The sequence below is a fragment of the Myotis brandtii genome, unplaced genomic scaffold, assembly GCF_000412655.1.
Source record: "Myotis brandtii unplaced genomic scaffold, ASM41265v1 scaffold144, whole genome shotgun sequence".
Classification (NCBI taxonomy): domain Eukaryota; kingdom Metazoa; phylum Chordata; class Mammalia; order Chiroptera; family Vespertilionidae; genus Myotis; species Myotis brandtii.
This window is the reverse complement of record NW_005355159.1, coordinates 931675-944679: the sequence shown is the minus strand read 5'-3', so window position 1 is coordinate 944679 and position 13005 is coordinate 931675. Positions and strand designations below refer to the sequence as shown.

Genomic DNA, 13005 nt, shown 5'->3' with positions numbered 1-13005 from the left:
AGGCCGGGGGAGCTGCCCCAGGACTGGCGCCCCTGGCTCTGAACTCGAGCTGCGACCCCGGAACCCCGGCCAGAGGCTCCGTTGGGACGGAAGAGACCGGCGGGACCTGGCCCGGATCCGGCGTTGCCGGGCGTGATTTGCCTCCCTGCTCCTAGTTTCTGCTCACTTTCCGGGCCAACCTGGTCGCCGCACCTGCGTTTTAATGTTGGACGCGGCGCGCGGCGTCGGTGGAGTGAGGTTGGGTGGTCAGTCAGACCAGTGAGGATCCCAGACCCTAAACGAGTGACTCAACCCTTCCGAGCCTCAGTATGCCGACCTGCTAGGTAAGGCTAGCGCGGCCACCCGGGAGTATCTAGTGGGACGGCTACGACGTGCCTGACTTAGTCTCCGCAACAAATCTTAATCTCCTTCCTAGCCTGCCACTTCACAGTTAGGTAAATTGAGGCCTAGAAATAGGCAGTGTCTTCCCCAAGGACATATTCTCCCAGTAAATCATGGTTGAGCACCTACTGTGTGCTGGTGGATAGGCCAGAAGCACCCTGGTTTCCCACCACCCCCATTGTGAACATTAGGTTCAGGCTCTAGTATGAGGGGAGCAGGCACTGCCATTCCATGAGAAGTGCTTCACTTTACCCAAACGTTTTTAGGTACTTCCAGCCTCTGACCCCTCCAGATGGAGCCAACCTTGTGAGTCCATAGACATCCTGACCATCCTTCATAAGCCGCAGTCCACCCAGCATAATCTCCCCCACCCCTGCCCTAGATCTTCCCCGAAGGCGGACCACCAGCTTTGTCCCATCAGGATTATTCCTCCTCTCCCTCCTCCTCCCTTTTTCTTTCCTCTGCTTTTCCGGCCTTATCAATCCAAATCCTCACTTCCCTCAAATTCCTGCTTCAGTTTGGCTCCCTTTTCTGCCGGGAGGAGACGCCTGGCCAGTTTTCTAAACTCCGGTATCTTCAGTTAGTTTGGAATTTTTCAAAGAGGAAGGGTGTCTCATCTTGCCCTTCAGGTTCCCATTTTATAGAGGAGGAAGCTGAGGCCCGAAGAAGTGACAAATGACACAGGGTCCACAATTGACCCCCACTGCTGTATTTTTCCGTGACATGAAGCTGATGCTTATTTTTAAATATTTATTACTTTTCTGATGATAAGAGCAATATATGCACATCGTTGAAGAGTTGTAAGCTATAAAATAGTTTAGGAAACAATCTGCCATCTAGAGAGCAATTTATTAATATTTCCTTCTAATCTTTTTGTCCGTGCATAAATTTGCGATCTATAGTTTCAGAACCCCCTTTTTCTTAAATTTGTCATGAGCATTTCTTAAAATTATTCAGTCATAATTTTTTATTATTGTTAACCCCCATGTATATTTTTTTTAATATACATTTTTTTATTGATTTCAGAGAGGAAGGGAGAGAGAAACATCAATGATGAGAGAGAATCATTGATTGGTTGCCTCCTGCATGCCCTTTACTGGCGACTGAGCCCGCAACCCAGGCATATGTTCCTGACCGGAATCGAACCCGGAACCCTTTCACTGAGCCAGATTGGCTAGGGTGATGTGCCACAATTTGACATCTTTTGTTATTAGACATTTGCATTCTTTCCAGTTTTATTCTCTTTTGCCTTCATGAGAAACACCTTATACGAGGATTCTTATTGCTTCAGAAAGCTTCCTGGATTGTGGCCAGCCTTTAAGCATATTGGAGGCAGCACCTGTCTTATTCCTCCTTGTATCCCCACAGCCCCTGAAATGGAAGAATCTCTGACTCCAGAGGGATTGGGAGATTATGTAAACGCAAAGGTCCCACCCACCCTGGTGTGAGTATCCAGTTGATGCAAATGGGGCTAGAGAGAAGAGTTCAGGGTATACAACTCTGGCCAACTGCCTGGCGGGTGAGAACTTTTAACTCAGTCTCTTCCAACTCTGACCTGGTAGCCAGCCTCTAGCAACCTCTTCAGTGCCCCCTCCTCCCGTGGTGCCAGGCTTCCCATTACCTCTGAGCTTCTCACATTTCTGTTCCCTTTGCCTAAGGCAGTGATGGCGAACCTATGACACGCGTGTCAGAGGTGACACGCGAACTCATTTTTTTGGTTGATTTTTCTTTGTTAAATGGCATTTAAATATATAAAATAAATATCAAAAATATAAGTCTTTGTTTTACTATGGTTGCAAATATCAAAAAATTTCTATATGTGACACGGCACCAGAGTTAAGTTAGGGTTTTTCAAAATGCTGACACGCCGAGCTCAAAAGTTTCGCCATCACTGGCCTAAGGCCACCCCCCATCCCTTCCCCAGCTTCCTGATCTTTCCCCACCCACACCCCTTCCCAAATGCTCTCATAGGGCCTTCTCTGTGTCCTCTTGAGCCTGGGAATACCTCGTCTTGCAGTCTCACCTACCAGATGTGAAAATCTCTGACTCTGAGAAGTATCCACAAACCCTGCTAAGTGAATACAGCCTCACCTTTCCATTTCTGCAGAGAACTTGATGAGGGATGGGCATTTGCAGTGGTAGATGTTCAATAACCCTTCGCTGAAATGATACTGGACCATTCCTGGGGCCTCTGGGTTATCTGGGGTATATGGCCCTTTCTCTTTGATTTACTGTACATACATTATCCTTTGGTGTTTTATTCTTAGGGGATGGAAAAGATTCAGATGGCCTCACTCCTGAGAAATGCTGCCCTGGGACCCACCCAGCATCCTGAGGGTATGTATGTCTTGCTACTTTCTAACCTCAGCTTCCCCACCATCAAGAAAGCCTGGGCAATGAGAAGGCGGGTAGAGAGGGTGACCTTGAAGCCCAAAGGCTGGGCTGTAGCTAAGGTGTATTTTCTTGGCATTTACAGGTTTAAGCTCCCCTTGGTGTAAGAGGTCTCAGGAAGGGAAGGGGGCTGGATGCTGACATTTATAAAGTACCTACGCCTTCCTGCCCCAGGCAGTTAATGTGCAGTCTGACTTAATCTTCCCATTGTTCCTGCTATTCCTAATTAAAGATTAGAAAACTGAGACCCAGGAATATTCAGGAACTTGCCTAGCTACTAGTGGATGACATGGATGATGGGGAAAATGTGAAATAGCCCTGCGACAGGACTCTGATTCTGTGACCTTGGGCAGCCTACCAGCTAAGTATCAACGAGTTCATCTGTAAAATGGGAATACAGTGCACAACTTCAAGGATGTGTTATACAAGTTAAGTAAGAGCTCCTGGTAAGCTCTTGTTGATTGTGATTATTACCCTTGATCCTACTGCTAATTTAAAGGTGATGCAGGTCAAGATCGAAAACTGGGTCTTTTCAACCCAAAGTTCCTGAGCTCTCTCCTTCTCCCCTTGCCTCCTTTACTCTGGGCCACACAGTTACCTAGATCCCAAGTTCAAATCCAAAGCAAACAGTATTTCTAAAAAAACAAAAAACTGTGTCAGAAGGCCGGGGTTTGAGTTTACGTGACCACAGGCAGGTCGTTTAATCTCCCTGTGGCTTTGTTTTCTCATAGTAAAACGGGAGGTGCCTTTCAGGCTCTCCTGAGTGTTATCCAGGCTCTCTTGAGTGTTAAATGAGATCCCAGCTCTGGAAGTTCTATGAGGGCCTCAAAGCTCTAGGGCAGTGGTCGGCAAACTCATTAGTCAACAGAGCCAAATATCAACAGTACAACGATTGAAATTTCTTTTGAGAGCCAAATTTTTTAAACTTAAACTATATAGGTAGGTACATTGTTATTAACTTAATTAGGGTACTCCTAAGGCTTAGGAAGAGCCACACTCAAGGGGCCAAAGAGCCGCATGTGGCTCGTGAGCCGCAGTTTGCCGACCACGGCTCTAAGGCAACAAGAGGAGTGATTATAAAATCAGCAAAGGAATAGAACCAAGAACTTCACTTCGAACCCAGTCTTCCCAAGAGGCAGTGTCTCTGCCCTCCCTGCACATAATGTTATTTTTTCTGTTTCCATGTGGCTGAAAATTAGGGGGGGACCCCGAGGACAGGGGTGGTATCTTTTTCTGATCTTTGAATTCTCAGTGCCCAGCTCAGGTCCTGGTGGAGGGGGTTTAGGAATGAATATTGAATGAATGAAAGGCTTGAGTTACCATGGAAAAAATCCCTGAGAGGGGTATTTTTATACTAACATGTCAATAACTGCTTTTTCTTCCTTCTCCCAAAGTGGGACAGAGAGTAGGATGCCAGGAACCTGAAAAGTAAGCAAAAGATTAAAAAACAACAATCAGAAACCCAAAAGGGGTGTCTGGGCAGGTCAAAGGTTCCTGGCCTAGATTCTGGGTTCCCAACTTACACCTCCCTCTCTGCAGCCAGAGCCCCCGCCCCACTGCCAGTTCCTATCCAACCACTGGGCCAGTGGTCTTTGCAAATGGGGAAACTGAGTTTCAGCGGCTGAAATCAACATCTAAGGTCACACAGCCAGGCACTGAATTCATTTTATACTTTCTATTTAATTTCAAAGGCAGATAGCTTGGAAGTTTTCTTTCTAAGAAAAAAAACCAAACTAATCACAGATATTTTCATATGGAGCCCTCAAATGATCTTTTATCCTTTAGAAAGTGTGTGTTTAAAAAAAAAAAAAAAAAGGCCCTGGCAACGATTAAATGGCACTTGCTAAACTTTTACTGTTTTCGAGTCCTTCCCAGGGAACCAAAGGTCACTGAGAATGCCACTCTGGCCTGCTTCCCTGCCTGAGTTGCAGGTCTCTCAGAGCCTGAGAGAGGGCCCCCCACGCCAGACAAATTGCAGAATTGCCTGGCATGCCAGGAAGCTGGCCCCACTAGACAGTTTCCGAGAAAGACCTAGGGACTGAAAGTAGGAATAGTTGTACTTGACCCAGGGTCCAGTGGGGCAAATGACAATCTTCTGGGGACTGGCTCTGCATAGAGTGGGGTGGGGAGGGGCAAGGAGGGAGGATGAGCCGGCTCTACCTTCCCCACTGAAGGTGCCAGTGAGGCTCCTTTTACAGTCTTTTTTGCCTTCCAAAAAGCCTCTGATTCATAAGGGAAAGGGAGCAGCTGCACTCATTCTCTCTTAGACTTCAGGGATTTAAGGAGGCAGTATGCTTCCCCTGAGGTGGGCATTGCAGATCATAGAATCTGTATTAGAAGGGGCCCTAGTGGTCACACAAGTCAATGGACCTCACACTTGGCTGCAGACCAGAATTGCCTTTTGAAGAAGACAGACTCCTGTGGCCCAGCGAAAACAACTACATCCAAATTTCTAGGGGCAGACCTTAGGAATCTCCTGGTACCCTAGCAACTAGAACCCTGGGACCTGAATCCAACTGCCTGCAGCAAACACTCGAATCTCCACCAAAGACTAATCCAGCCTTGGCCTGAACTTGGGGAAAAGCAATTTCACCCGCCCCAAACGGCTCATCCTACTGCTACACCTCCAGCTCTACTTACAGCAATATTGTTATCAGGTAATGATTAGTGATAATTAACATATGTCAAGTACTTGGCCATTGACCTCTTAGCACAGAAGCTGAGCTTCCAAGTTCTAGACTGAGACAGGCCTGGGTTCAAACCTTGGTACACTTTATATTTGTTTTTGTGACTTTGTGCAAAGTGACTAAGGACTCTGAGCCTCAATTTCTTCATCTGTGAAATGGGGACAGTTTGTGTAGAATTACACAACAGTGCTTGGCATTATGTCCTTTCAATTAAAAATTTAAGGTGTGCCTCTGGTTAAACCCAAATCTGTCTCCCTGTTCCTTTAGGCAACTCCTCCATATATGTGGCCCTGAGCTCTATAGCTCCATAGAGCAAACCCATGCTCCCTATCATAGGGTAGTCCTTGGAAGACAGCAGGCCCCATTGCCAGCACCTGACTCTGGTTCTTGTCCCCTCACACTCTGGTTGGCCTCTCTTCTGGACGGACACTAGGGGTGGTGAAATACTGTGGGAGGGGGACTCTGCTCAGCAGGGCCAGGCCTGCAGGAATTCTTTTTTAAATATATTTTATTGATATTTTTACAGAGAGGAAGGGAGAGGGATAGAGAGTTAGAAACATCGATCAGCTGCCTCCTCATCTTCTACTCTGGACGGACACTAGGGGTGGTGAAATACTGTGGGAGGGGGACTCTGCTCAGCAGGGCCAGGCCTGCAGGAATTCTTTTTTAAATATATTTTATTGATATTTTTACAGAGAGGAAGGGAGAGGGATAGAGAGTTAGAAACATCGATCAGCTGCCTCCTGCACATCTTCTACTGGGGATGTGCCTGCAACCAAGGTACATGCCCTTGACTGGAATTGAACCTGGGACCTTTCAGTCCACAGGCCGACGCTCTATCTACTGAGCCAAACTGGTTAGGGCTGCAGGAATTCTTTGAGCATGTGGGGAATCAGAGAAGCTGATGTGAAAAAGGCTGCAGAGTACAGATCTCAGGATAGAAGAGAGTAGCTTCCAAACCCTGCCTGCATAAGGCTGCTAACCTAGGCTGCCAGCTGTGTGCCAGGCTCAGAGCTAGGCATAAGATGTCTCAGAACTCATTCAGCTCTCACAGCTGGCTGGACAGGTGATTTTTCTGTATTTTACATTTGTGATGCAAAGAGGTTAGGTAACCTATATAGTGATGCACAGCTATAACTGTCAGGACTGAGATTTGAACTCAGGTCTCCCTATATTCCACCAATGGAACTACAATGAAACAAACAAATTGAAGTGTAAGTCCAAAATGCAGTTTTCTCCCAGGAATCCTCTAGCTAAGTATTTGCTAATTTTGTATCTAGCAATAATCCCTTGTATTTATACAGTAAGTTTTTTTTTTTAAATAAATGTGCACCTTCATTTTATATGTATATTTTTCTTTGTTTCTAGAAAAGCTAATATTTGTCATGGTACTTATAGTATAAGATTCACAAGGTACAAAAGAATATTAAAATCAGTTTCAGTCCTTAAGAAAGTTAAACATAGAATTACCAGATGACCCAACAATTCCACTCCTAGATATGTACCCGAAATAATTGAATACAGATATTTAAACAAAGACCTGTACATGAGTGTTCAGAGTAGTGCTATTCACAATAGCCAAAAAGTGGAGACTACCCAAATGTCCATCAATGAATAATCAAAATGTGTTATAGTCATATATACAATCCTATATAATAAAAGGCTAATATGCAAATTGACCAAATTGCGGAACGACCAGTCGCAATGACACGCACTGACCACCAGGGGGTAGATGCTCAACGCAGGAGCTGCCCCTTGGTGGTCAGTGCGCTCCCACAGGGGGCACGCCACTCAGCCAGAAGCCGGGCTTATGGCTGGCAAGCACAGTGGCAGTGGTGGGAGCCTCTCCCACCTCCGTGGCAGTGCTAAGGACCCCTCGGGGGGTGTCTGCCTGCCAGCTTAGGGGGAGTGGGCCTAAGCCGGCAGTCAGACATTCCCTGAGAGGTCCCAGACTGTGAGAGGGTGCAGGCTGGGCTGAGGGACTCTCTCCCCCCTACACCCCACTGCACGAATGTTGTACACCGGGCCTCTGGTGGAATATAAAAATCCGTGAAAAGGATCAACGTGGATGAACCTCAAAAGCATACTAAGTGAAAAAAGCCAGGCACAAAAGGTCGCATACTATATTGCCGGGAGCCGGTCCATCCTTGCTGTTTCAAGGGACCTGGCGTATATGGCATACTGTTCTTAATATGTTTGCTCACCTTCTTGGCGCTATGTGTTTTAACCAAGGTCACCTCTCCGAGAAGGGTTGTTTCCCCAGGTAGGGATTTTTCCCTGAGGTTAGGGAGGGGATAAAACCCCTTAACTAAGTGCCAGGCGGGTAGTTAATCACTTTAACTACAAACAATCACGTTTAAGCTACATAATCTTTACTCCCTGGAATGGAGATAAGAAACGCCCTAACCTTTGGAATAGAGATTGATAGGATTGGAATCAACTGGTATAAATACAGATGTAACAAGACAGAACCTAGACATAGAACCTAGACATAGAACCTAGACACAGAACCTAGCGAGAGAACCTAGCAAGAAAACATGGCAAGAGAACCTGACTAGCACCTGGCGACAGAACATGACTGGAGATCCAAGACAGAACCTGGCTAGAGGAACCTGGCTATGCTGATCAACTGAATGCTGGCCCTGTGTCCTTCCTTCTTCACCAACTCCGTCCACACCTTTGGGGACCCCTGGACCTGTTGGGGTTGGACCCCAAAACTATATGATTCTATTTATATGAAATATGTAGAATCATCAGCAATTCTGTAGAAACAGAAAGTAGATTTGTGGTTGCCAGGGGCTAGGAGATGAGAAATAGAGAGTAACTGCTAATAGAGGCAGTGGTGTTTGGGGTGTTTGTTTGTGATGAAAATATTGGAGCTACATTGAGGTGATGGTTAGACAACACTGAATGTACTGAATTGTACATTTTACAATGGTTAAAATGGCCTGGCCGGTGCGGCTCAGTGGTTGAGCATTGACCTATGAACCAGGAGGTCATGGTTCGATTTCCTGTCAGAGCACATGCCCAGGTTGCGAGCTCAATCCCCAGTGTGGGGCGTGCAGGAGGCAGCCGATCAATGATTCTCTCTCATTATTGATGTTTCTATCTCTCCCTCTCCCTTCCTCTCTGAAGTCAATAAAATGTATTTAAAAAAATAAAATGGTTAAAATGATTCATGTTATATGAGTTTTAACTCAGTTTTATAAAAATACTAGAGGTCCTGCGCATGAAATTTGTGCACAGGTAGGGTCCCGAGGCCTGGCCTGTGATCAGGGCCAATCTTTCCCAGCTGCCAGCAGCCGGCCCCGCCCCCTGCTGCCAAGGCTGGTCGCCCTGTGTGTGGGGCGACCAGCGGGGCAATCAGGGCCCCACTCACTCGCACCCATCTTGGCCTAGTGCCACCCATACCCACCGCCACCCCCTGTTCCCCTTCCCCATTGGGCAATCAGAGCCTGCTGGCCAGGGGGAGGGACCGAGAGGTTGGCCGGCAGGCCCTGATTGGGCAATCGGGGCCTGCGGGCTGGTGGTAGCCCCTGCGTTGAGTGTCTGCCCCCTGGTGGTCAGTGTTGTCATAGCAAGCAGTCATTCCGCCATCTGGTTGATTTGCATATTACGCTTTTATATATATAGATTGAACATTAAGGCTCCCCTCAACCCTATCCCCTGGCAACTAGTACAAGTTCCAGGGGTATTCTGAGTATTTATAAACGTGTGTGTATAGCTTTTCATATAAATGGTAGACACCCTGTATACATTGCTCTGTGCCTTCTTTTACTTAAGAGAGACCTTGGAGATTATTCCACATCAGCACTTAACAGACTGGCTATGTTATTTTTAACATCTCTATAATACTCCATTTTGTGGATTTGCCCTGGTTTATCTAGCTTGCCTCCTCTTTTTTTTTTTTAGCGTGTCCCTTTTTGGTGGACATTTAGATTGTTTCCAGTCTTGCTGTTTCAAACAAGCCTGCTGTACATAGCCTTGACATGGGTCATTTCACACAAACTTCTCTACCTGTGGGGAGATTCCTAGAAGTGGAATTGCTGGGTCAAAGGGCACGTGTCATCTTTTGTTGTTGTTGTTAATCCTCACCCCAGGATATTTTTCCATTGATTTTTAAAGAGAGTGGAGAAGGAAAAAAACAAAACAAAAAGAGAGTGGAGAAGGAAGGGGAGAGACAGAGAGAGAAACATTGATGTAAGAGCGACACATCAATTGGTTGCCTCCTGCCCACACCCCGACCTGGACTGGGTATCAAGCCTGTAACTGAGATATGTGCCCTTGACCAGAATCAAACCTGGGACCCTTCAGTCCAAGGGTTAATGCTCTATCCCAGCCGTGGGCAAACTACGGCCCGCGGGCCGGATCCGCCCGTTTGAAATGAATAAAACTAAAAAAAAAAAAAAGACCGTACCCTTTTATGTAATGATGTTTACTTTGAATTTATATTAGTTCACACAAACACTCCATCCATGCTTTTGTTCCGGCCCTCCGGTCCAGTTTAAGAACCCATTGTGGCCCTCGAGTCAAAAAGTTTGCCCACCCCTGCTCTATCCACTGAGCCAAACTGGCTAGGGCGGAGTGTCATCTTGACACGCCAAAGTATCGGGTGTGATCTCTGGTCAGGGAACATACAAGAATCAACCAGTGAATGCTTGAGTGAATAGAACAGCAAATTGATATTTCTCTCTCTCTCTAAAATCAATTTTTAAAAACATACTCAAATATACAGATCTTGTAACATAGAAACCCACACCTGACACCTACATGGTCATGTCGACCAATGTCACCCCAATAAATTTAATAAAACACACACACACAAAAAAAAAATTAATGCATACTTGTAATACAAATTTCAAACAACTCTGAAGCTCAAAGGCATGCCTCTGAGGTGGGGTTGCTCCCACTTCCTGTCTGCCTCCCTTTTCTGGGCACTTCCTTCCTGGCCCTGGGCCTGCAGCTCTCAGAGCCTTCCCTGCCTGCCAGATACTGGGTCTCCCTTCCTCCTACTCCCTCACCTCTTCCTTCCTTCATCCCTCAGTAGAGATGTTACCATCTGTCCCCAGGGCCTGGGCTGGGACTGAGGCTCATAGTCAAATATAACCTATTATCTCCCAACCTATTATCTCCTACCAATGTCAGGCCCCTGGCAGTGCTTTCATGTCATAGAATGTTCAAACCAAAAGACTAGGAGCTTCTCATCTAAACTTCATAGTCCACCTTACATAGGAGGCAACTGAGGCTCAGAGAAGGGAAATGTGGCTCAGTGAGTGGGTTTACAGAGCCAGGAAGAGAAGATACACTCTGTTCAAGAATCATTTCATTCATTTAATAAACAGTTATTGAGTAACATAAGAAAACCCACTGTTAGGCACTGGGCTCCAGCAGTGAATGAGACAGAAACCTCACATTACGTTCAGGGAGACCAACAAAAACAACAGCAAGTAGACAAAATACTTTGCTTACAAGTGCCATGTAAGCATAAAGAGTGATTTGGTCCCAGAAGAGAGTGGTGATATCTGAGCTGGGACCTGAATGACAGAAAAAGCCAGTTAAATCAGCATATGCAAAGGTCCTGAGGTAGGAAGAAAATGTGTGCATTTGACAGAGGAGAGGAAGGCCAATGTGACTGGAGCAAATGAGGTATCAAAGGTACACAGGTCTAATCACTTCGGACCTTGGAGACAGTGAGGTCATTCTGCAGAGCCATAAAGTCAGCTTCTCCCTACCCACTCCTCCGTCCCCAATAGCTCGTACTGGAGGTCACAGCAGGTTTGTTATAGAATCCTTGAGCCTGGCTGGTATAGCTCAGGGTTGAGCATCGACCCATGAACCAGGCGGTTGAGGTTCAATTCCTGGTCAGGACACATGCCCAGGTTGTGGGCTCGATCCCCAGTAGAAGGCATGCAGGAGGCAGCCAATCAATGATTCTCATCATTGATGTTTCTATCTCCTCTCTCTCTGTCTCTGAAATCAATAAAAATGTATTTTATAAATAAATAAATAAATACCCCCAGATCACTAGCTATGTAGCTTGAGGCCTACTGTTGTTCATCTGTATCACCACCATCATAATGGCAACCAACCCTAGAGGACTCTGTGAGTTATACAATTACATCTGTGTTGCAACTACTCTATAGCTATAGTGGGAAAGCAGCCACAGACCTTACAAAAACATGTGCATGGCTGTGTTCAAATAAAGCTTTACTGCCCTAGCCTGTTTGGCTCAGTGGATAGAGCATCGGCCTACGGACTGAAAGGTCCCGGGTTCGATTCCAGTCAAGGGCACATGCCCAGGTTGCAGGCTCGATCCCCAGTGGGGGCGTGCAGGAGGCAGCCAATCAATGATTCTCTCATCATTGATATTTCTATCTCTCTCCTTCCTCTCTGATTAAAAATATAATTAAAAAAAATTTTTTTAAGTTATCTATTAAAAAAACACCTTTTACTTACAAAACCAGGCTGTGAGCCAACTCAGGTATAGTAATATGAACCTTACATGTATTAACACCTTTATAATGAGAGGCCAGACAGATAACTGTTCTGTATCTCATTTGGGTCTTGCCCTCCCCTCAACTCCCTTTGAGACTCAGGTGGCATCTCTGGATGCTGGCTCCAGAAATCCACAGACATACAGAGTTGTGCACACAGCCTGGGAGGTTAAGCACCTTGTGAAGCCTTTGTGGGCCCCCTGGATGGATAATTCCTCAGGCCGCTTCTGCCTCAGACAGTGGTGGTGGTGGTGGTAATTACGGAATGCCAGCAGGAAGACAGAAACAGAGTAGGAACCATGGGCTTTCAGAATGGATAGTGCAGTCTGGGACCCCAAAGGGCCAGCTGACAAGAGGATTCCACTCAACATCTTTGCTGGAGTCTATATCGTGAGCTCTAGACAGTTGTCTTCCCAGAGAAAGGTGACTCACCTGGCCCCTGGGGGACTTCCTTTCCAAAGTGAATGGCAGAGAAAGCCTAGCTCACAGAGGAGCCCTGCGGAGGCCCCCTCAGTCACTTCTGTGCCCCCGCTGTATAATGCAGGTGGATTAGACTCATTCTTTCCAACTCCGGGTATTTATGAGCACCTACTAGATATCAAAGACTACACTGGACCGCACCAGTGATGAAGCAGCCTGCAGGCAGGCCAGCTGGGAAGGCACGTGGGAGGTCTCCGCACTGGAGCCCGAACCTGAAGTGGGGGAGCTGGGGGCATTCTAGGCAGAGGGAAGGACATGGGTGTGGGAAAACTCAGGGTGTGAGGGCCTGGTTTGGCTGGAGTGTCAGGTAAAAAGACAAGGAGAATTGGGTCCACGTAGGGCCCTGGTGTGAGCTCGACCAAGGTCATCGGGAGGTGGAGAGAAGGACAAGCACTGGGCCTCACAGAGCTTGGTGGGAGGGGGCCAGGGAGGGACCGTGAATCCGGGGGCCGGGCGGAGGGCAGCAGGACTGGATGGAGAGGAAAGCTGGATTTGGTAGGAAATCTGTCTCCGGAGGCTGGAAATGGGAGGCTGGAGCTAAGAGATTATGAAACAGATTGCCCAAGGTGAGT

The 13005-nt window shown here is 46.9% G+C and overlaps 1 long non-coding RNA gene across 2 annotated transcripts in view; it reads left to right on the top strand.

The window, feature by feature from the left end:
• The first annotated feature begins 1488 nt into the window (after positions 1–1488).
• LOC102240193 overlaps positions 1489–13005 on the top strand; it is a 29109-nt gene continuing 17592 nt past the window's right edge. For both annotated transcript variants that reach the window (XR_001361074.1, XR_313279.2), the window contains exons 1-3: positions 1489–1825; positions 2649–2718; positions 5160–5429. This is a non-coding gene — a long non-coding RNA (uncharacterized LOC102240193). The remainder of the gene's footprint in view (positions 1826–2648; positions 2719–5159; positions 5430–13005) is intronic.